General features: G+C 40.0%; 1 protein-coding gene across 1 annotated transcript in view; it reads left to right on the top strand.

Moving 5' to 3' along the window:
• The first annotated feature begins 11,227 nt into the window (after positions 1–11,227).
• Positions 11,228–24,383, top strand: part of LOC109044094 (acyl-CoA Delta-9 desaturase) — a 39,913-nt gene continuing 26,757 nt past the window's right edge. Inside the window, exon 1 of the mRNA XM_019061613.2 lies at positions 11,228–11,427. The gene's annotated coding sequence lies outside the window, so the exon portion shown is untranslated. The remainder of the gene's footprint in view (positions 11,428–24,383) is intronic.

Below are 24,383 nucleotides of genomic sequence, written 5' to 3' on the forward strand. Positions count from 1 at the left end.
AATTAGCGACAATTTTGAAAGTTGGCAACACTGTACTCCCTCCATTTAAATCCATTAAAAGTATCGATGTTAGGTGAGGCACGCTGTCTCACCTTGAATCGACTGTTTTGCATACATTTAAATGGAGGGAAAACAGCGATGCCAACTTTCAAGAATCACCATTGAATACAATAGACCACTGTACAGGCTAAGAAATTACGCACTACATCGCCGAAAATCACCGAAGTATAAAAAAATGGCGTAGAGTAGTTTTCTATTCAGAAAATTGAAGTGTGACAGGAAGTCTGTAATAACGCCGAAAAACGAGACATCGACCAAACACTGCTGGCCGATGATATATTGACTGACCAACCTCGAAAAATTGAGCCATTTACTGATTTTGGCCGGAATAGGTCGCCATCGTTGACATCGAAGCCATTGATGGTAACACTGGTTGCCAACAATGAAGAAAAAAGTACCCTTGAACGCGGGAAATTTGAAAACTCCATACACACATGTACGTATCCGTACATGTGTGTAGAGGAGTTTTCAGACTTCATTCTGTGCGTATTTTGATTTGGGGGGGGGGGATTTAATGTCTATAAATTACATTTATTTATCTGTATCTCTTCATGTGCAACATCCCAATTCGCCGGAGGCATGTCGTCACCTTCCGGCCAAAGTATCACAAGCAAGCGCCATGCGACGTTTAAAAATTTCCGCCGCCACTTTATTTTTGTGCAGCAAAATCGTTCAACCAAGCTGTCTGAAAATTCTACTGAGTCTTCTTTACGTTGCCGACTAAAGTCAATGAAATTTTCAAGCAGATAAAATCAACAATAAATTTCTCAGTAAAAGAATAAAATGGCGGTAGAAATTGTTAAACGTCGCACGGCGCTTGTGATACTTTGGCCAGAAGGTGACGATGTGTGTCGAGGAGTTTTCAGACTTCACTCTGTGGGCATCTGGATTTCTAAGAGGGGGAGGAGTTCATCTTTATAAATTACATTCAATTATCTATATCTCCTCTATGCAATAGATCAATTCGCCGGAAGTATGTATGGAAACATGTTGAGAGAACAGGAACATCGAACCATGGCGATCGCGCGCGCACCTTGGCTGCTTTGTATCGTCAATACGAGACGAGCGTTTAACTCTAACAAGGGGAGCTTTCCAAGTGTAACCGGAATTTCGAGTTGAAATTTCGCATGAAGATACTAGAGATGATTTTAGGGATGCCGTATTTTTTCGTTTTTTCGAATGGGGTCGGGAAAGCCCTCAAAAAAAGGGCTAAAGATGCGGAAAAAACGCGTGCGCTAGCGGCACAAGGTAAACATAGGTGATAGAGGCTCTCCATCCTTATCAGTTCCGCATGGCCAAACGGTGGCGTGCTCGCCTCGCAGGCGGGAGGTCGTAGGTTCGGATCCTGACTACAGCCCGTAATTTTAATTTACTTTATGCTTGTTTATTTTTCACTTACTTTATTTTGCACCATTCTCTCCGCAAACCGACTTACGAGGTAGAACACGTAGAAACTGAAGGTTTTTACATACCTATGCTGATAAAACTTGAAGTTTCTCTTGGATTGAAACGTTATATATAATTGAATAAACAAAACACTCTAAAACTCACCAAATTTCGTTGCCAAGCTGAATTTTCGAAGTATCAGTCGAATCTGTATCTGTATCTGACTGATACTCCGGAAATTCAGCTTGGCAACGAAATTTGGTGAGTTTTAGAGTGTTTTGTTTATTCAATTATATATAACGTTTCAATCCAAGAGAAACTTCAAGTTTTTATCAGCATAGGTATGTAAAAATCTTCAGTTTCTACGTGTTCTACCTCGTAAGTCGGTTTGCGGAGAGAATGGTGCAAAATAAAGTAAGTGAAAAATAAACAAGCATAAAGTAAATTAAAATTACGGGCTGTAGTCAGGATCCGAACCTACGACCTCCCGCCTGCGAGGCGAGCACGCCACCGTTTGGCCATGCGGAACTGATAAGGATGGAGAGCCTCTATCACCTATGTTTACCTTGTGCCGCTAGCGCACGCGTTTTTTCCGCATCTTTAGCCCTTTTTTTGAGGGCTTTCCCGACCCCATTCGAAAAAACGAAAAAATACGGCATCCCTAAAATCATCTCTAGTATCCTCATGCGAAATTTCAACTCGAAATTTCGGTTACACTTGGGAAGCTCCCCTTGTAAGTGCACTCGGACAGGTTGATGCTCGATAATATCGGCGAAAATGGGTCCCGGTCCAGTTCCAGGGCTCCCAATTCGTCGAATTATCATGCATTTGCGTTATCGATCACGTCTCGAGCTGTGGGAGGCAGGATAATGAGCAAATAAGTGAGGCGGCGGAGCGAGCGCAAAAACAAATGGATAAAAAAGATGGAGTGGTAACAATGAAGCCGGGCATAATGCGGTAAAAACATGAGCTCCCGCGGAAATCGAGAACATTTTGCGGTCCTTACTTCCTCGCCGAGACCGCGTTGCCAGCGGGAAAATATCCCGTCACACTAAAGATTTTCCATCGTTCTGCACTGAGGAAAAGCTATGGCTTATAGACCAATCAGTGGTCCATATGGAACACCACTAAAAGTAGTAAATAGTTAGTTAGTTACTTAATTTATGACGATCAGCAACCAGGCTTTTTAGGTCGGGGACCGGGATCGCCGGGCTTTACACTTTATCGCCATTAGCTATAAAAGGCTATAAGAAATTGTGTAGAAATTCGTGTGCTTTGGAAATCCTTAAGTTCGATACGGAACTACCTTGATATTTACAAAACACACACTATATTTTCCTTTAAAACATATTTTTTTTCATCAATGAAAATGAGAATTATCCATACAGAGTGTGCAAACATTTCAAAATCATGAGTTGAAAAACGCTGACTCCGCGAGATTAAATATTAGAGCCTAACACAAAGCGGAGCGGCGACGCACTGGCGCCTACAAACCTAACAGGGATACTTCACGCATTGCGCAATGCGTGAAGTATCCCTGTTAGGTTTGCAGGCGCTAATGCGCGTTTCGCGCTCTCTGCCCGCCCACCGCGCCGCAGCGTGCCACGGCGTCTGAAGCAACTATATTTCACACCAGAGGTATTGCACAGTATCATAAGAAATTGAAGGCGCTCCAACATATTAAGAATGACAGGGATCCTTCAAAAGTACGGAACATTCCTCGCAAAATAAATCAAGATAATACGGCACAAAAAGAAAGCGGTGGTCCAAAAACTAACTGAGTCCTAGTATCCGTATTTAGTAACGTTTAGCATAAACTTTATCGTCTGGCTGTTGCTTGGTCGCCATCGGCTATAAAAGGCTAAAATAAATTGTACAGCCGGCTGCCAGAAGCTATTGGAAATCTTACAACCGGCTTTAGGTCTATGGTATTTTGGAACACAGATTCTACTGCCAATTTTTACCAGGGATTTTTCGAGGAAAAAGGTTATACTGAGGCATGCCATGGTAAAGGCTTGAGGACTTACGCCAATATGCGGAAACTTGCACTCTGCTTCTTTCCGATGTTACATATCTTAAGATATAGTTTATCAATGCGGGCTTTTTTTCGATAAAAAGGCATATTTGACGATAAAACTGCGAAAATATGCGTATCCGAGTTGCGGTGATTCTAAATCTCCGCAATCCTGTTTCAGTTTTAAAAGAAGACCAAAGACATGAAAGTCTGACATGAAATTCACACTGATTCTTCGCATGCAGAGGGAATAACACCGGAGTTTTCTAAAAATATGACGTGGGAGGATGGGAGGTCTTACAACGCTACAAACCAAATTTATCAATAGAGGAAAGTCGCGATGGAAGGGCATATATGGCTGCCACCGTCCTTTTTGCCGAACAAGTATTCTAAATCCTTACGATTTTACCCATTCAAAAATGTACAGTACAGTTACATACAGTACAGTACAGTTACATACAGTACAGTACAGTTACATGTACAGTACATACACGTTTAAAGGTAAAACGAGCGCAAGAACTTAAGTGTCAAGTTTCAAATTGATTCTGCTGAAAAAGTTATTTCGGGTGAAAGAGCGGGTTGACTCTCATTCTGTTTGCCATTTCTCATTACGTTTACGTACTACATACTAGGAATGTTGAGTAATGCTCGAAGTCATTGCCAAAACCAGATCCAGCCAAAATCTTCGGAGTTGAAGCATCTTGCACTTTTTAGTACGTAATTTTTAAAACTTAACTTTCCGATTTATACCTTTTTACCGAAAAATGCTTCAATCATCTTTGGCATATGATGACCGATGAAGGACATTTTGATTAGTCTGTTTGACAAACGAGATCCGATCTGATGCACTTTTCCCGGTAAGTGCTCTACGCGACATTCACCGACCATCATTGTGCAAAAATGAAGTTCCTTTCCCTCCTGATTGTCAACAAAGTAACTGGACTGGAAAGTGCATCTGGAATAGAAAATGTTTGACCATTCGCAAAAGTGAAACGTGCATTTCAAATTGGCGCGTTTCAATGGACATAACCGTGAAAATAGTTATAAGGATATTGTTGTTTCTTTCTCACTTGTCGCGTCCTAAAGTCTTTCATGTAAATTCATGTGTTCACCAGTGTGTTCGCAATACAAACTTTGAGTCTTTCCCAGTAGAAATGGTCAAATCCGCATGTTTTTTTCTATGACACAATAATCGTATATCTCAGAACAGAATATCCGTCCAAACCCAACACGCGCAACCTACTTTTTAATGGATTTTAATTGTTTTAAATCGTCCTATTTGAAGCGTGAATATACTTTACTGGCAAATGTTAATCGAAAACACAGGAAAATGTGCGGGAACAAGGCTAAAACACAAAATACAAAGGCAGGACGTTTACAAGTCCTTTTGTTGCCTTCTAATAAATGTTTCAACACCTTAAAATACGATCCCGAGTTATTCAAGAGAGAGAATCAATTTTTGAAAATTCTCAATAAATCTCACGCACATTAAGAAAAAAGCGCATGCATGACGAGCAGTTCCGACTTTTATGTAGCTAATATTGCATATCCGACGAAATGAAGGATCGTGTAATCACAGACACCGGCCGCCGTAGGGAACTTTGGACTGTGAGATAGTATACTTCAAAATACCATGTTCTCTCTACAAAGTTGATAGTTGATGAATGTCTTGACGAGAATTTTTACCAAATGAATGAGGTACTAGTTGCCGAATACAGTTTAATGATCGCATTGTTATCATGAGAAGCTAGGGTAAGTTTAAGAGAATTGAACCAAGACACATCAAGATTAGGCCGGTGTAAAGGGATTTGAAGTTTTAGCCCCCGTAAGACTCATTATTAAGAATTTAGTTCTACCCCTAAATTTACAATCAAAATATTCTTTCCTAATTATGACTTTTCGACAGAAGAAACGCGTGGCTGGATAAAGTCGCTCAAAACTACTACTTTCAACTTTCTTTTTTTCCAAATTACAAGGCGGTTTCTCTCTGTTCGTTTCACTGTAAAAGAAATATCTATTCCTAAGAAGTTTTAGCACGATAAGAAATTCGTAATGCAAGGTTTATGAAATGCTTGATGACTAGGTTTCAAGACCATGTATATCAATTATTACGCTCATAACTTTTCGTACATAGATTTTTATAAGAGAGGAATCAAATCAGCGTTAGTTGGACATACTTTTTTGTTTCCTTTGCTATTCTATGATCCTACTACACATTTGAATTTGATTTGAAAGGGGGAAAAATGGAACATGTCCGGAGAAAATACAATCAATATATAATTAGTCCAGAGTAGAGGGGTCGTGACTAAATGTTTTGTATCTGGAGACATCGCGAGGAAACCTCCCGGTGCGGTGGCGCGGTGGCTGCGTTGCTTCAAATCAAATGTATTCCTCACTTTGCAAGTTTTATTTCTCACATCTAACGTATTATATGATAACCGAGTTTTCCCGCACAGCCCCCCCCCCTTCTCCCAAGCTCATCCAGAATGTGAACGACTCGACTTCTCCAAAAAAAGTCCATTACGACCCTTTGACTCCAAGCTACCAAAAATGGAGATGTTGCATGTGTGAGGAATTTGCGATATGACTGTTGATTCATATGTAAAAGTTTCTCGAGAAACACGATGGTGCCACTGGTTTTCAATGAAATTAACTCCCAAGCTCAAAAAAAGCTCTCAAGTTGAGGCCAAAATGGAGGGGATATCCCACCCTACCCTGAGAGTCCACCTCTACATCAAGACAAACTCTCCATGCGAAGATAGGGAATAAATACATTAGCAGGGTTGCCCTGTTTTCAGTTGTGGAGTCCCCAAATAAAGTGGCAGCCCTGTCAATGTATTTGCTCCCTATCTTTGCATGGAGAGTTTGTCTTGATGTAGAAGTGGACTCTCAGGGTAGAGTGGGATATCCCCTCCATTTTGGCCTCAACTTGAGAGCTTTTTTTGAGCTTTGGAGTTAATTTCAGAGAAAACCAGTGGCATCATCGTGTTTCTCGCGAACTTTTACATAAGAATCAACAGTCAAATCGCAAATTCCTCACACATGCAACATCTCCATTGCCTCCGAAGTTTAGCCATGTGCGGGTTTATTATTACATTGATAGACAAAGCGATAGACGAAGAGGACAAAGAAAAAATGGTGCGATCGTATCCGTGGAAGAGGGTCGTTACAATAGACAAAGGGGGCAAGTAATAGATTAACTAACGGCTACTCACTAGAGACCCTTTAGTTATAATCCATCATTTTCCTCCTTAGCCTATACCAACCACCCGTTCGACTAATAGAATTACTCAATTTTCCCTTTGTATTCTCTGTCTATAGCTTTTGTCTATCAATTTCAATGATTAGCCCGATGTCAATTCATAACTGAGCTGGAGTGACCCATGGAATCGGCACCACTGCTCATTGCACAGCCCAGTAGGTCAGGAGTGAAATAAAATTATTTCAATTCCACGCGTACGCGCAGAGGGGGCGAGGGAGGGGACAGGGGTCTCTTCGTAGCTCCGTCGGGTGTGGGGGAGGGGGTGGTGGGGGTGGGGGAAGCGGCGGCGGAAGAGATGCGCAAACTATTGAACGGTGTATCGATTATGCATTGTGCGGGGATTCCAATCATAGCTGTCGGCTGCACTAAAATTGCCAAACAGCGAGAGAAAAGCGGATCTTCTCTTGAAGCGCAGCAAGATGGAGGTAATTTTGCAGCTCAATGTGCTCGCTGCGAACTGGGAAGTGCTCCGACCAAATGAATTTGCGTTTTAAGGGCGTTGTTGGCGATTGCTCAAATCGTCGACAACTACCTCAATTCATTTAGCTCGGAAAATGGGCTACAAATTATGGTATGAGTTAGACCGCTCAAAATTCCACGCAGAGCAGTTACTCGAACAAATCAAAAACGTATAAAATTCTTTAAATAGTGCAAAATTGACTTATTAATTAGCACTTTTAACTCAATGAATTCAAATTTCCGGCTCCCAATTCCAATAAAACCATAGTTAACGTAATTGAGGGGCTTGAAGGACAAGACAGACAAGTGCAGTTTTTGAAAAAATTGGGGTATTGATGATTTCAAGTAAATCTAGTCTTAATGCATATTCTGTGAAAAATTCGATCCCAAATTCCAATTTTTAGCATCAAATAGTCAGTTTGAACTTTTTTTCCGCCATAAAGATCCATGTAATTTCGAAACTTCAAACACGTATTTCTCAAAATAGCAAAAACTGCATCAATGCGCGTTGTTCTCTAAGCCCCTCAATTTGAATCAGCCATTGATAACAACTTATACGACAGGCAAATAACTGCATGGTTTGTTTAGCACACACCTCCTTCCTCCTCTGATACGCGGCACCTCTAACCTTGCCAAAAAAACTTAATACGCAAGAAAATGCATCCATCGTAAATTAAAGAGTTTGAAATGAAATAAAATTTAAAATTTAAAACTCACTAGTCAGCGAAATTACGGAAACCGTCCGACGCGCGTTTCGACCCGTTTTTCAGATATGCGGCGGTTGCTGTGCCTTATCTGTGCATATCTGTGAATATCTGAAGAACATGCCAGTCGCGCCCTGATGGTGATCCAACGGGTCGAAATGCGCGTCGGACGGTTTTCGTAATTTCGCTGACTAGTGAGTTTTAAATTTTAAATTTTATTTCATTTTAAAGACCTAGTCTGGTACTTTTTAAATTTTTTTTAAAAAAAAGAGCTTGAAATTATGTAAGTGCTTGATTTCAGTCGAGTAGCATAACATCCTTATTGTGAACAAGAAAATTGAGCTGACGCACACAAAACACAAACATTTTCCTTTCATGAGTTAAATATTGTTGTTGATCATCGTACTTTAAGTATAATTTAGACAAGGAAACATATAATGCGGTGCTTAGTTGCTTACCCTATCTAATGGCTTTTTATTTGTTGGTCACCGCTGAAAATGATTCATAGCGGTTGCTTTCTAAGAATGCGACTATTTTAACGCGTAGGAGCTATTTTTGCCTAGCCGTGAAATTGAAGGCTAACCATGGTTTGTACCGTACGAGCGTGGCTTCGAGTAGAAATAAGAGTGAGTTTCATTCACAGTGGAATGGTAAGGTGAAAATTACATTCTACATGTTAAAAAAAATGGATCATCTTGGGTTCTTCGTTTTTTTTTCAAGACTTGACTAGCCATTCAAATCCAATGTGGCTCTCTGTAACATGCATGCGGTTTTATCATTACTCGTAAATTATGAGAGGGAGAAACAGTTTTTTTGTTTGTTTTTTTTTTTTTTTTTTTTACAATTTTTAACTCTTAGCTACAGTAATTTCTTCTTATGGAATAATTTTTGCTGACTCAAAAAGAATGTGGCTTCGCACTCATGCCAAATGAAGAAAATCATCCGGAGAAGTTGGTTTAAAAGCTTTTTGACACTTAGAATGAAGTATAAACCAAATTAAATATCATAGAATTTCTAAGTATAGGTACCGATTTTAGATACACTGTTTCCCTGCTTTATTTAATTATCTTATTTAAAATTGATGCTCAGGTTAGATTGCCAATGGTGAGATTTTCTATCAAAACTCTATGAGCTTTAGTGGGTAGTTTTTTGAGGCTGTAAGGTGCAAAGAGAAAGAGCAGCTCCCCTCTTGAATTTTAAAAACACTTTTATATATATATATGAGTCGCTTTTATAGCGCTCTTTGGCGCTGTGCGACGCCTAATCGCCACAAAGCTCGGTCTTCCCACAGGTCATCAGGGAGTTGACAATCTCTTATCTCATTTAACACCCCCTGTCGCCAACCTCTCACTGGGCGTCCCCTACGTCGTAAAAACACTTTTAAAGACTGACAAAAAGCAACAGAGCACTCATTCCACTTCATTGCCCTATTTTTCACACTTGTATCAGCTACTCTAAAAGCCTCCTCTTCCCCCAAATGTGCTTCATTTAAGTCTCCGCTCGCACATAATTGGCAGACATTTGTGCGATCAATTTTGGGTGAGGCGTGCAGTTTGAGTCACCGTTCATTTCTATGGAAAAGTCGCCGTATGTTTTCAAAGGGTCACGATTTTGATTCAGAAATGATAACATACATTGTAATAAGAGTAATTTGACAAATGAGGTTCCAACTGACTAGAATCTGAAACTTTTTCCAGCAATCAATTATTGAGGGTCGATCGTTTCTACCTGGAGACAAAACGTTTCGGTACTTGTAGAACACTGACATTTTTGGCCTGGGGAACAGAAGTTTTTGATCATAGGATTCGAGCCTTGGTTCAAGTGACTAAAACTTCGTAAACGACACTACAACTCATATCTTTAACCAAAGACTTTGCTCGGTTTTTGTGACCGAAAATCTCCGTTACCAGTAGCTAGACAATGGTGTTCCCTGTGAACCGAATTTTGTTATTCGTCGATACTTATCTTCTTAAATGGCAGCGCAGCCCCTTATGAGCTTTGGCTTCTAAAACAATTTTTCAGTTTTCTATTTTCAATTTGCAGTCCCCATCCTCTTCTTTTCGTCGCTCAGCAGGCTGATTGTTGAAATTAATAGACAAAGCGATAGACGAAGAAGGCTTATAAGGAGTATGGAGCGATCTCATTGGTCGAAACGGGTGGTTGTTATACACTAATGGGGTAAATGATGGACTATCGAGTCTCTACGTCGCGTCCCTTGTCCGTTGCAAGTTGCAACCACCCGCTTCCACCAATAGGGTCCCTCCATACTCCTCAAGTCTTCTTCGTCGATCGCTTCGTCTATCAATTTCAACAATCAGCCCGCTGAGGTTTTTTTCCAAAATTTTCAATCCCAGCCTTGGGTTTCCTCTCTTTTTTGGCAGTTATTACTCGACTACTTAGCGTCCTCTTTGGCATTCTGATTATCACCCGCATTTCTCCGACTTGATCACGCCATTGCATAGGATCATACTAGTGCTCCCATTCTATGTTCGTCTTATCCCAATTTTTCCCACTCCATGACCGTCAAAGTTCCGGGATTCCTTTCAAATTTTTTCAAGGAAGTTTCTGAAAATACAAAAGATCCGGAACATTTCGGGAATTTCAAAAGGTCCGGGAAAAATTCAGGAATATCTCGAAAGTTCCGGAATTCGGAACTAGTGGGAAATGGGAGCACTGTCAAACCCGGCTTTTTCGAAAAATTTCGATCCCAGCCTTGGGCTCCCTCCCTTTTTTGGCAGTTATATCACTCGACTATTTAGCATCCTCTTTGGCATTCTGATTATCACCCGCATTTCTCCGACTTGATCAAACCAGTGCTCTCATTCCATGTCCGTCTTGTCCCAATTTCTCCCACTCCATGACCGTCAAAAGTTCCGGGATTCCTTTTCAATTTTTTCAAAAGTTCCGGAAAATGCAAAAGATGCGGAACATTTCAGATATTACAAAAGTTCCGAGAAAAATTCAGGAAAATCTCAAAAGTCCCGGAATTTGGAACTAGTTCCGAGGAATGGGAACACTGTCAAACCCGGCAGCATGGTGTTGGGAGTGGAGGCGGCGGAGGTGGATGATTTTATTGGGCACCTCTTTTGTGAGACTGACCCGGTTGTGGATGAGTGGTGAGCGGCACGAACAATATGGTCGGCGATCGTGAAAACCGGTGGTTGCCCACTTTCTAGCGCCCATGAGCCATGAACTTGACGCTTCCGCGGCCGCCGCACCTGATTTGTCATCGCCGACTCAACCATTGACGCAGCGGCCTCTCATGCTCGTAATACTCGAGCACTATTTTCGGTACCGGTCATCTTCGCACATATCTAGAGTACTGCACCGGCGAGGTCCTCGACAGTTCCCAACGGCTCGGACTCACGGACGTGACGCGGGTGTTAGTCGGCAGCTCTAGCTTCCCGACTTTTACTTTTTTGCGCAGATTCAATTTTTTTTCATTTTTTCAAATTTATCTTAATGTAAGATTTATTATTTTTTCCAATTTTCAAAAAGTGTCATTTTTGGATTTACCCCTAACTAATCCTCGGAACTACAATGTGAGTGAAATTTATTTTACCATAAACTTTTCTTCATTAACCGGCATTTTTGGCTTGTTGTGCCAAGAAAGTCGGAATGCACTGGAAAAAAAAAAAACACATAGGATCTAGAGTCCAGACTCTTGAAAACATTGACAAGAAAAAATACTCTTGATTCAATCGGATTTTTGCTTGAATCAAAACGAAATTCGCTTAAATTAAGAGGCTTGGTTCTTGATTTAAGCTAAAATCCGATTGAATCAAGAGTACTTTTTCTTGTCGATGTTTTTAAGAGTCTGGACTCTAGATCCAATGTGTTTTTTTTTCCAGTGTGCGCCACTTGAAGGGCTTGGAGGGCAGGGCGCATGAGTGCAGTTTTTGAAAAAATTGAGATATTCATGATTTCAAGTAAAACTTGTCTAAATACATATTCTGTAAAAAAATTCGCTCCCGAATTCCAATTGTCAGAATCGAAAACTCAGTTTGAGCTTTCTTTCCATCATAAGGATCCATCATGTGATCTCCAAACATCAAACGCGTATTTCTTGAAATAGCAAAAACTGCAGTTATGCGCCTTGTTCTCTAAGCCCCTCCGTTTTGAATTTTTCTCTATTTTCTCGATTTTTTTTAAGTGCGTTAGTGACTTTTTCGTGTCCCCCTTTGCGTTTGATTGTTTTCCATCAACATGTTTGCACTATGGTTTAGTGAATCTAAATTTTGAGTTCTCATGTTTTGTGATCCTGGTAATTTATATTTTAAATGTTCTGATTATTTGAAAATCAGTGCAAAATTACGGTACATAAAGGAGCTTTTGAACATGGAAGATGCTTATCATCACCTTCATTTGAGAAGTGGAATCACTCTACACTTCAAAAGATAAAAATGCTTGATTTTATTAATGTATTGTTTAAGTACGGTCACCTCGATGAAGTAACCGGGTCTGCTTCATTTTTTACCACCGGCTCTTGTACTCGGAGAGTATGTACCGTCGATAGCGCGTTCAATTTGAAATGATTATAATTTTCTTTACGATTATGTTGATAAATAAAATAAATGGAAAATTGAATTTTTCAACAGAAAAAAATCATCATCCTTAACTCGCGGACTCAAACTTAAGGCAAATTCGAGCATTTAAACGCTCTGGAGACAAATGCAAATGCATAAATTTTCAACCAAAATATGCAATTATGATTCAGATCTCCATGAGTATCAAATTCCTAACATTCAAATTCAAGAAGTTTCTTTTTGGCCTTAAAGAAAGATACAAAAACAAATTTATAGTTATTTTAAAACAAAATTTGGACCCTCCTATACTCTCTGAGTCATTTCCGCTCTCAACATTAGTGCTTGCGGTTTTAAATATTTTTCTCTATAAGTATCAATGTTCATTATCACCAACTGCTTTCAGAAAAGAACCTCGATGGTGTGCACTCTCTGAATGTAGTTTTCAATATTTTAAGTGGGCAAACTTTAGTAAAGAAAGTCTATTTGCATTAGATACAGTATGAGTTCCGATTACTATACGCCCCCTCGCTGTCGGAAGCTCGCTCGCGAAAATTCATTTTGTCTCCTTTTGATCAACACTGTTCAGAATTTAGAAATCTAAATCTGAACGGTGATTGATCTTCTTATTCAAATACTCGAGTATCGTCCCACTTTGAAGTTCCTCATATTGAATCATCACTGCTTGCCGATGCAAATTGCCCAATTCACATCGGAGGGAAATCAATATGCATCCACCAATGTGTATGAATCTCACTGGAAGAGGGGTCCTGGTAAAAAAGGAACTCAAAATTGAGTTGTTGGTAGAGCGTAGAAATGTATTTTACGAACATTTTGAGACAAAAAACTCTCAAGAATGTCAAACGGGACCGGGTTTATGGCGGTTTGAAGTTTGCAGTCCAGAAAATGTAGTTTCGAAGAGAAGGCATTTGAAAGTCTAATTCGCCATGTCCGGGGTGCGGAATTGCCCGGTTATAATGCAACTTCACGCCTTTTATTGACACAAATATAAACTTCAGCGCTCAAAATTTGTTCATCGTGGCACCAGATACAGTAATCCATCGACATCTCAAGATCCAATTTTTCGCCCCAACTCCACAAAAACCGCTCTGCTGGAAAATTTGCTTGAGGCCTAAGTTCACACCAAGTTCCCTTTTCTTGTGGACGTTCGCAGATATTTTGCATTATTTGGTGCTCAGCGTGTTATTCAAGCCTCTGCTCTTGTGTGGTTAAAAACGAAAATCAATCGGGATAGAGTCTCTGTCATTGAAATTTATTGTCGACCAGCCTTTATTGGCCGTTGATCCGTAAATCAGCCGGCTGTATGGACGTAACAACCAGAATTGTATGTAATAGACGAGTCAATAATAACACAGGGGGGAGGGGAAGGGGTGTCTTACGTCCTTAAATAAAGTTAAAACGACTTTCGGTGTGATATCAAGGACTGAGTTTTCTCAAGGAATTTCAAAGATATTTCCTAGAAAAGTCGGTTAGCGAGTTTTTCAAACTGCGACTCCTCAATTTTACAACTCGCTTGAGCGAGTATTTACGGAAATGCTCGACAAGAAATGGATGTCAAGTTGGTGTGCTTTACCTGTGCAACGAAATGACGCTTGAAGAGGCGAAAATTGACATCGGATGCGGTTTTCGGAGATGGTCTAAATGAAATGCCAGCCAACCTTGAAATAAAACAGAGTGTCATCGCTCCGTGAAAAATAACAACACGCTCCTAACGTATCAGCCGTTGACATAACGCCGACCGAATTCATGAAGATAATCAGCAAGATTTTTTAGAACTAATACATACACAAGCGATTATTCTCGTTGACTAGATGTGCAAAGAGTTGAAATAATGAAGCAATAGAGTATAGAGGCAACTTTCTTTCCATTTTTTTTTTTTTTTTTTTTTTTTTTTTTTTTTTTTTTTTTTTTTAAGGAAGGCATACTTGTTGAAAAAAATTGTGATATCTACACTGGAAAAAAAACACATTGGATCTAGAGTCCAGAATCTTAAAAACATCGACAAGAAAAAATACTCTTGATTCAATCGGATTTTAGTTTAACTCAAGAACCAAGCCTCTTAATTTGAGCGGATTTCCTTTTGATTTAAGCAAAAATCTGATTGAATCAAGAGTAATTTTTCTTGTCAATGTTTTCAAGAGTCTGGACTCTAGATCCAATTTTTTTTCCAGTGTATTGAATTCTGGGTAAGACTATTTTTCTCGTATTTTATAAACGTTCATGACCTCCATTTTCAGCGTGTGAAGTCCGCATGAGTGAGGACACTGTACATAAAATTTTAAAGATAGAAATGTTGATTAATTTTCTCGGAGGAAGGAAAACAAAGAACAAAAAATAAACAGCGATTGGCAACAGCGCAACTGGATGTACGCATTTTTGGACTTAGCCATCGATACCGCTTCCGATATTACATGGAAAAGAGCACGCGGCGCTTACACCGTCATTTCATCCGTCGAGTGTTGCGTCCCGTCGTCCCTGAAAAAACACGGATGATTTTCCCACCCGAGCCTCGAATTGAGGGATAAGAGGAATTTGCATAATGACACGGGGCGCTCTTCTTTCGTTTACCTCCGTCCTATACCCATAAAACTCCTAAAGGTATGCTGCCACCCTCAGGAAAAACACTCTATGAACAATCATACGTTGCCCCATTCACTGTGTTAAAACACGAATTTTAGTGAAAAATTGTGACGATTTGTCTTTGAAAAATGCCCAGGAATACTCTCTAGAGTCCCTCTAACATTCCTGAGAATTTCAGGAAAATACATTCCTAACTAGCCTCGATTAAGGTTATTTTCTCAGATGAAATTTGGCAACGTTTGAATGTTCATACGGCGTTCATCCTAAGCATGGCAGTATGTTTTGAGTGATCGATCGGCAGTGGTGGCTAGCTGTCCGCGCACAACCGTATGTTACCGTTGTATGCAAAAACCACGGATATAATCTGGGATTCCATTGGAGTTACGCGTTTTTTCTTAGAGGTAGCCTCTGAGAGGGAAAAAGCGGGAATTCATTTAGGAATAAGCTCTGTCGTGCCCGAATGTAAATATAATTTAGAGTTCAAGTGAAAATGGAGTTGAGGTCTTTTTCCGGCGGATCAATGCGGGAGGCTGCGCTTACCGCGCACTGCAGCGTGTGTTATAATCCACCCTTCTCATCCAGCTTCATTTGGGATTCTTTTTCTCCTTTGACCGACTTTTGAAAACGATTTCTCCGTATCGCTCATATTCTTGTCTAATTCCTTTAAAAGGGATACATATGCTGATGGGCACAGGAATTTAAGGAGTGTTCTTACGTAAATATTTTAGAACTTTGAAAGCTAGTAGCGTCGCCGCGCACATCGTTATGGAATTTGTCAAATGTGCAATATGGGTACTTTTTGAGCAAGAAAAGTCTAAGAACCGTGTCGTCATCAAAAACAAAAACGCCGTGGCACCATCCCAGTTATTGTAAATTTTCTGACGAAATGCTTCGCATCAAGAAAATCTGATAAAGCTCATGCCTTTTCAATGTGACCCCTTGAAGGTGACAAAATATTTTAAGGAGAATCTACAGCATCAGTTCAGAGAGAAAATCTAAGAGGGATATGTTGCAGACTTGCCTGAGTTAAAAAAAAAAAAAACAGCTAGATGCAACTATATCTACTCAAAGGATGCCTTTGTTGCATATCTAATGAAGTGAAGGCGTTTTGTATTTCCCTGCTTTCCCAACAGTGCAGCTGTATATCTGTGACTAATTCAATTGTCTGAGTCGAACGCACAACCTAAGAATGAAAATACGTTCCCTGGCTCGGAAAGCAACGACAACACAACCGCGTTCCAAAGGGAGAACGCCATACCTATGAGCTTTCACACGTTGCCATATTCCTTTCAAAGAACAACAAATTAACTAGAAAATTAGTGAATATTTTTCCGCGAACTTTTATACGATTTTTCTAGCAATTTTATCTGAATTTTCTGAAAATGTCGACGGAAATTATTCATAACTTTCTTCAAAAATTCATGTTCCATCCGGAGAAATTCGGCAACTCTCAATTGGACCGATTTTAACAAAAAGGAACCAAGCCACATCAGCTATTGCCAAATTTAATTGGGAAATTTAATTTTTTACGAGAGAACGTTTGTGCTTATTCTTTTGAAAATTTTCAGGAATTTGCTTCGTAGTATGGAGAAAATTCACCGTTTGAACCTAAATCCGCACAACCGTTTTCATGTAAACAATTAAATTGCCCGATTAAATTTGGCAATAGCTGATGTGGCTTGGTTCCTTTCTGTTTAAAACGCGGTCCAATTGTCCATACGCCGTTCTTCCTCAGCGCGGTCGAGAGCCCTTTGAACGTCACGAGAAAGGATGAAAGATAGCTGGAAAGAGACCGAAATTTTGACCAATTCCGTCATAAATTTCGTTCCCCCGTCCAAGGCCCCCGGCTCTTAATGGAATAAAATATGATATACCTCCAAAATGCAGGGAGGCGGGGGAGGGGTGGCGGCTCCGGGGGGATGTAATTATGAACATGTCATTGATAAGCTCGCCGTCCTCGCCCGTCCCGCACGCGCAGGGCCTGGCGCGGCGTGCATTTATTACCCGCGCGTTATTATTACTCCCCCCCACCCCCCTGCCCCCCTGCCCCACGTCCTTGGCGTAGACGTCAACGTCTCACCACCGTCGACGACATCATCACCGCAGAAACGGGATGAGATAAGCCGGGCCCTCCGTCAGCGTCGGTGTATTATGTCCCTGCATATGCGCTGCACGTGCAGCGGTGCATCCATTCACTTGGGAGCGAGTTCTCGCGGCGGAGACAACCGGGAAGCTCCGGTGCATGCACGTCGAGGCGGGGCTCGGGAAAGGGGCTGTAATGAATAGGGCAGATGAAACATGAGAGCCCGGACGGTGTTGGCAGGGTGGGACGACGTTTCCGCACAAAATTCCCGATTTTGACAACAAATACCTGGATTGACATTTCCGCACAGAACCTGGATTGGCATTTCCGCACAAGAACCTGGATTGGCATTTCCGCACACAAACCTGGATCGGCATTTCCGCCCAAAAACCTGGATTGACGTTACCGCACAAAGACTTGGATTGAAATTTCCGCACAAAAACCTGGATTGGCATTCCCGCACAAAAACCTGGATTGACGTCTCCGCACAAAAACTTGGATTGAAATTTCCGCACAAAAACCTGGATTGGCATTCCCGCACAAAACCTAGATTGACATTTTCGCACAAAATCAGCCAGCAAAAACCTATTTTTTGTACCGTTTGGCAACTCCGCGCAGATATCTGAATCGCTTTTCTCTTAATCCACGTGCAAAAAATGTTGAGGAATTGAGGGAAACATAGTGCTAGCCTATCGTTCATTGGGATCGTTACATTTTTTTGTGGAAGATACCACATAGCAACGTAACTTTTTTCATGACGACAAAACCGACGTTTCACCGGCGTTTGGTGATTGACCTTTTCGCAAAAAACGTCAATCATGGCCTCTGTGTGGAAATGTCAAAATCCCAGATTGTGTGCTGAAAATGGAAAATGGCAGCTGTGAGTACTTGCAGAGAGACAAAATTTCTTACCACGTTATGCGTGGTGCCCAACCGGTAGAAAAAATCCCTTATCGGTGGTGAGACTGCAGAAATGCGTAGCTCAGTTTGCGGCATCGCTAACTTCTTGTCGTACTTTATTCTCTACATGGGGAACTACTTAAAGTCATTTGGGTGTATTTCTGCTGAACGAAAGTACAGACGACTGGGAAAGATGGGGGTGTGGTGTGCTCTAGCAAGATGCGTAAGAGACATTGTGAAAATGGGCGTGATGCCCTCTGGGGAATTGGAAAAGCGGGATTTTACATTCCACTAGACGGAACTAAGCGCCAACTGTTTGCGGCACTCATGAGCCATACGCATGTCACAAGAGCGTTGTGGGCAGGGTTCATGAGTTAATTATTTCCATTCATTCTGACGGCTCTAAACTAACGAGCACACCCTTTCTTTTCCACCTCTCTCAGGTTCCGTTGAGCAGAAATACGTCCATAAACTTCGGCAGTTTTTTTCTCAGAATTAAGAAATGTTCTGCGAAAATTTCAAGCAATGTCGACGCAAATTTCAAGCAATGTCAACGCCTAACGGCTAAGGCGTAAACTTTTTAGCAGAGAAGTTTATGTCAAGCTGAGTTCAAAAATCGGATCCTAAGATTTCGATGGAAAACTATCTCTAGTATAATGGCTAATAATCTAATTTTTAGTTCTTTTTTTGCCAGTTGAGCGCAGTAAAGTTGCATTATAATACGGTGATTTTATACTGTCAAAATTTGTAAACCGCCCAAAGTTTGGTTTGCTTTGATATTTTTGAGTGTCTTTGAGTCCTTTCTCGAAACACAAAAAGTAAAATCCAATTTTTAAAACAAAGCAAATAAAACAATTGAAGGAGGAAATCAATATTCGACTTCTATCAAGCCTTTTAATATACATATATATACGATGTTGTACTTCTTAGATTTTGCGTTCGGTGAATTAATTAATAGAGTTTCGAGAAAATACCTTTCAATCTTCACAAGGTGGATATTTGATTACAGAGTTTAAGATACGTCCCAGTCATAAAACTGCAGCATGCTTAACGAGCATGTTAACAGCCTAATAAAATGGGAGTGTTCGTGATTCAATAAGCTATATCCATTGCGACTAATCCTACAAGACTCGAACTAAGGATTTTATTCGCACTTGGGCAATATTGAATGTGCCATAGCCGTTTCAAGCTTCAACTTTGTCTCATAATCAAAGAGTATATAGTTCAAAATCATATTGGGACAGCAAAACAATTTCCTGTTACTAAGATTAATTCATTAAAAACCTATCTGCATGAGGAAATTTCATAAAGTAAATGGATGTTAACGAAATCGGGATGTTATCGAATGTAGCTTTTTGATAATATTTCAAATTACTTGTCTCTTTAATTTACGCTCTTCTTTATGAAGAAAAAAAATTGGTGTCATGAATGCACCATTTTTTTAATTTACTGAAGATTTTTTTGTGATTTTTGGCATGACCGACGTATTGGAGCTTTTTAAAACATATGAAATCGGTGGTACACCGGGATAGTCCTCTTTTCTTTGTTTGCGTAAAGAGGGCTGGCAAAATGAAAGGAAGAGCAAAGGCCTCCTTTAATTTCTTTTTATCCTCCTTGAAAGATCTCATCTTCTTTTTTTCCTTGACGCAAAAGCAACCAACTTTCCTCAGAATTCGTGCACTCTTCACGCAATTGGCTGAATTTTATTTCTTTCCTAAATGTACTTATTTGTGAGCAGACAAAAAGTTGCTTAAAAACATTTTGAAGTAAAGGAATGAAATTGCTGTCATAGGAAATAAAAAATATTTTCATTTTCCATGCTTCAATTGATTAAAAAAGAGCAGAAAAGGCAAAGATGAGAGTCGATTATTGTGAGTGAACTTCATCATATTTTACGATTTAAGAGAAATCTGCCGTGGATAATGAGTTTTGTTTTAACTCAAAGCAAGAACCACGCGATCACAGAATCGTTCCTAGAAGCACTTCCAATGACTTTTGATTCCAGCGAAACATATCCCATTTTATACATTTTTCCCCCATGATGCAAATCAGTTTTCATGATTAAAAATGATAAAAATACCAGATTGTCGGGGAGTGAATTTCAGCAAATCATAAAACGAATGGAAGTTTTTAAGGCTTGTATAACTTTTTTCAAGGATAATTATCGCATGTTGCTGGAGAAGGAATAAGGTCATGGTTTACGTAAGTTCTGTAACTATAGTCAATGATTTTAGAATCCCCCCCCCCCCCCCGTATGAGACTAGAAATCACTTTTTCCCGTCCCGCATTTGATTGAAGATACTGTTTATTGAGTAAGTGTACAATGCTGTCCGCTGTATACAATTTTTCGTGGCGTTTAGGGCATGTCTTGAGATTTTTCGAAGTTTTACTCCTCCCCCCCCCCTTATATGAATGTTAGCTCCTCTAAATACGCCCCCCCCCCCCCAAAAAAAAGGAGATAAAAATTACAATTAAATTTGCCTTAGGAAATCACCTAAAGGAAAACCTGTCGTACACTGAGAGGCCGATATAACTACGCGTCTTTTTACACAGCACTGGAAAAAAACACATTAGATCTAGAGGCCAGACTCTTAAAAACATTGACAAGAAAAAATACTCTTGATTCAATCGGATTTTTGCTTAAATCAAGAACCAAGCCTCTTAGCTTGAGCGGATTTCCTTTTGATTTAAGCTTAAATCTGATTGAATCAAGAGTATTTTTTCTTGTCAATGTTTTCAAGAGTCTGGACTCTAGATCCAATGTTTTTTTTTTTTTTTTTTTTTTTTTTTTTTTTTTTTTTTTCCAGTGAGCCCTTCTCACGCCGCAGTTAAATGCCGCACTCTAAGCAAATAATAAAAGGCTGCGGCACGTGCTGGCCCAGAATTTTCTTTGCAAGCATCCACTCCAGAGTAGGTTACCCTGGTTTATTTATCTCGTGAGTCCGGCACCGACCTCTTTGAAAAATTCTTTCCGCTCTTTTAATATTCCAAAACTCCATGGTCCGCTCGCTCTGATGTTCCCTCTCTCTCCATGCAAAAGCTTTAGAAAAAAACGAAGGATAATGAAGCACCAACACGAAGCCTGACGCCGCGCGCCGCCACGCTATGACGCTACCCAACGTCAATGGGGCGCTGTGTTTGTGCGTAAGCATGAAAAGCATGGCTGATTGATAGCATTTGGAGTTGACCGATATAAATAATGAATAGGTGGAAGAGTTTCGAGTACTCTGCTTGTTGCTGAGATTGATGCACTTCACCGGGTGCATCGACCATCCGCGCGAGACGGATTTCTCTGAGAGTGTGGTCCACATGCATGGACCATGTAACAGAACTGGGTCAAAGAGGAGGCATACTTAACCATACTAACGCCCCTAAAGGGTGAGGGCCTTAGAACCGTGAAAATTGAAAATTATGTTGCTACAAATCAACGGAGTAATTCACACCCTATGTCTCGATTTTGATGACTAAGGAAAAATACTGCCGTGCTAAGGAAAAACGTCATATGAACCTCCAGGCGTTGCCAAATTTTCTTTGATAAAACACGAATTCACTAAAGAAATTCTGGATATTTTTCATCTAATTTTCCAGGCAGTCCTGTTCAAAATTGTATTTATAACATCTGAAAAATTCAAGGTAAAATATGCATAATTTTTCGCAAAAATAAATGTTTCACTGAAGGAAATCTGGCAATTCTTGAATGTCCATGCGGCGTTTTTCCTTAGAACGGCAGAATACCACGTACCTGAGCATTTCGCCGAAAATTAGTTAGCGACTTTACCCCACTCAACAGTATAAAAATACACAAGCCGTTTTTTTTTTTAAATTTTTTTTAAATTCTACATTGAAGCGCTATGATGACGATTTATTCTCAGTACGCCCGCGAGCTAAGCTTATAGAGAAAGCATAAAAAAATTTAATCCGACTTATTGGAGCCCCGAATCAATGGCAGATATTTTTCATGACTGGAAGTACATTTTGAAGTAAATTGTGTATGTAACACATTCATATTCATTCAATTTATGTATAGAGGTGAAATGTGAACATATGCCAATATATGGCATTTTCGGATGCACCTGTGAGTCCTGTGACTAAGTATATAGTTAAATCAAAAATAGAATTTTAAGCTGAAGATATGTAAGGGAAAAAGAGAGAAAACTTAGCAAATGGGAATAATTTTCCTGGTTCGACAAGAGCAGGTGTTGACACACGGATGAACCACAATTTCATTTTTTGGGCTCCTACAGCTGATGCATTACGGAATTATCTACTTTTGATAGACAGAAATAGCGCCTCTGCAGTTATAACGTAACATCGAGATCCACATTGCGATTGCAGAGTTCATCCAAAGCGGCAAGAAAGCTGCAATGCGCTTTTCTGCTGAGGCACCACCATTTGACTTTGCAAATTGATTCTGAAGCTCAATTTGAATTATACCTCTGTTTGAAGGCAGGGATATTCCCAACAAATAATTTTCCCCGAGGGCAAAAATTTTCTTTTTTTTTTTTTTAAACAAAAAAAAAAAAACAGATATTTACAATGAAATACGGCATTAAACGGCACACATTCTATTCTTGTTTATCGTCAGTTATTTAATTATCCTCTGCCAGTTTTGTCTATGTTACGGTGAATTGCGGATTTTCAGCATCATAGGTGAAAGCTAAATTTAAACAAAAATAATATAAAATTAATACAATGCCCGTCTGCGGGCTATTTATTGAAATTAACACACATAGCTGTAGACAAAGAAAATATAGGGAGTATGAACGATCCCATTGGTCGAAATGGGTGGTTTCTATAGACTGAGGGAGAATATGCTGAACTAACTGTAGAGTCTCTCGTGGGTTGCCGTTAATTAATCTATTACGCACCTCCTTTGTCCATCGCAACTACTCGCTTCCACCGATGAGATCCCTCCATATCTATTTGTCATCATTGTCTACAGCTTTGTCTATTAATTTCAATAATCGACCCGCCGACCTGATTATTATAGTATGTAGATTTTTACACCACAAAAACACTGCGGAAAGAAATCTTTCAATTAAAGGTAATTATGAAGATCTAATGAGATCAAAAAGTATTGAATAATACTGGTCACGACTGGACTGGATTGGAAATTGACGAGTTGAAGAAAGTGAAATCGATTTAAACGGAGACGACCCGGATATGTCGCAATGAGACATATGTCAATCTCATAACTAGAAGTTTGCGGGAATTTCCGATAATCCAGTGGTGTCTCGTTTCTGTAGATGAGATTCCAGACCTCGGTTGATTTTGATTTTCCCAATTCATCTAGAATATAAGCTGTGTTTGACACTCCTTCCTCCTTTAAAAGAGCAATCCCTTTAAACAAAAGCCAGCTCATTAAAAGGACCCATTCAATTCAACTTTGCATGCTATTAATTTCCCTATTAATTTTCATTGTAGACCTAGGAAGGTCGATTCAAACATAGGCGGATCCGGGGGGGGGGGGGGGGGGTGAGACGTACTGCCGTGCATTGCAAAACGCCGTAACACCATTTTACATTTTTTGGAAACAATGTTTCATAGCAGAAAAACTTGTGTACCATGGGACAATGTTTTTACAGAATTCGTTTGCAAATTCTATCAAGAACTTAGCTTGAAAATTTGAGATACATAGGTAAAACAGTTTTTATTTTATAAAGTGCTCCAAAAAACGAGGGAAATTCTTGATGGATTAAGGCGTTCTAGCTTAGCACGGTAGCGTAGGGGCCTACGGCCCCCCATTCGCCCGAAAAAAAGGAGGGGAACGAACGGAAAAAGGAAGGAAGAAGGAAGAACGATTATTTTTGGTAATTATTCATGACGGAATCTACTCAAACCGTATATTAGAAGCTTTAAAATTTAGAACATTTTTTGATGACCCCCCATTCACCTCCCCGTTCGAAAAGTCTGGATCCGCCTATGGATTTAAACACGTTTTTAGTCAAAGCACGACTGACCTTTACTATTGTAGTAACTAGATTTCCTGGTCATTTTAAGACTTAATTATGCAAATTTCATTCACCTCGGTTTTACTGTTTTCCAAGCAATAAATAAAGGAATACTATTGTAGTAACTAGATTTCCTGGTCATTCTAAGACTTAATCATGAAAATTTCATTCACCTCGGTTTTACAGTTTCCCAAGCAATAAATAAGGGAAGGGAAAAATGCGGAAGGATAGACTTGCGTGTGCTCAGCTCACTCGGTGGCTTTAACTTTTGAACAGAGACGACCAACTCTCGGAAATTCCGCCGACAAAAATTTCAAGAAACTTCACCGCGCTGGAGGGCCCTGCGAACGTAAGAGTTGTCGTCGCCTCTCTAACGTAAGGGCATACCTCTATTTCCAGATGAACCACGGAAAGCGTGGATTTGTACGAGGGGCAGAGCT

The sequence above is a fragment of the Bemisia tabaci genome, chromosome 5 (genome assembly GCF_918797505.1).
Source record: "Bemisia tabaci chromosome 5, PGI_BMITA_v3".
Lineage (NCBI taxonomy): Eukaryota > Metazoa > Arthropoda > Insecta > Hemiptera > Aleyrodidae > Bemisia > Bemisia tabaci.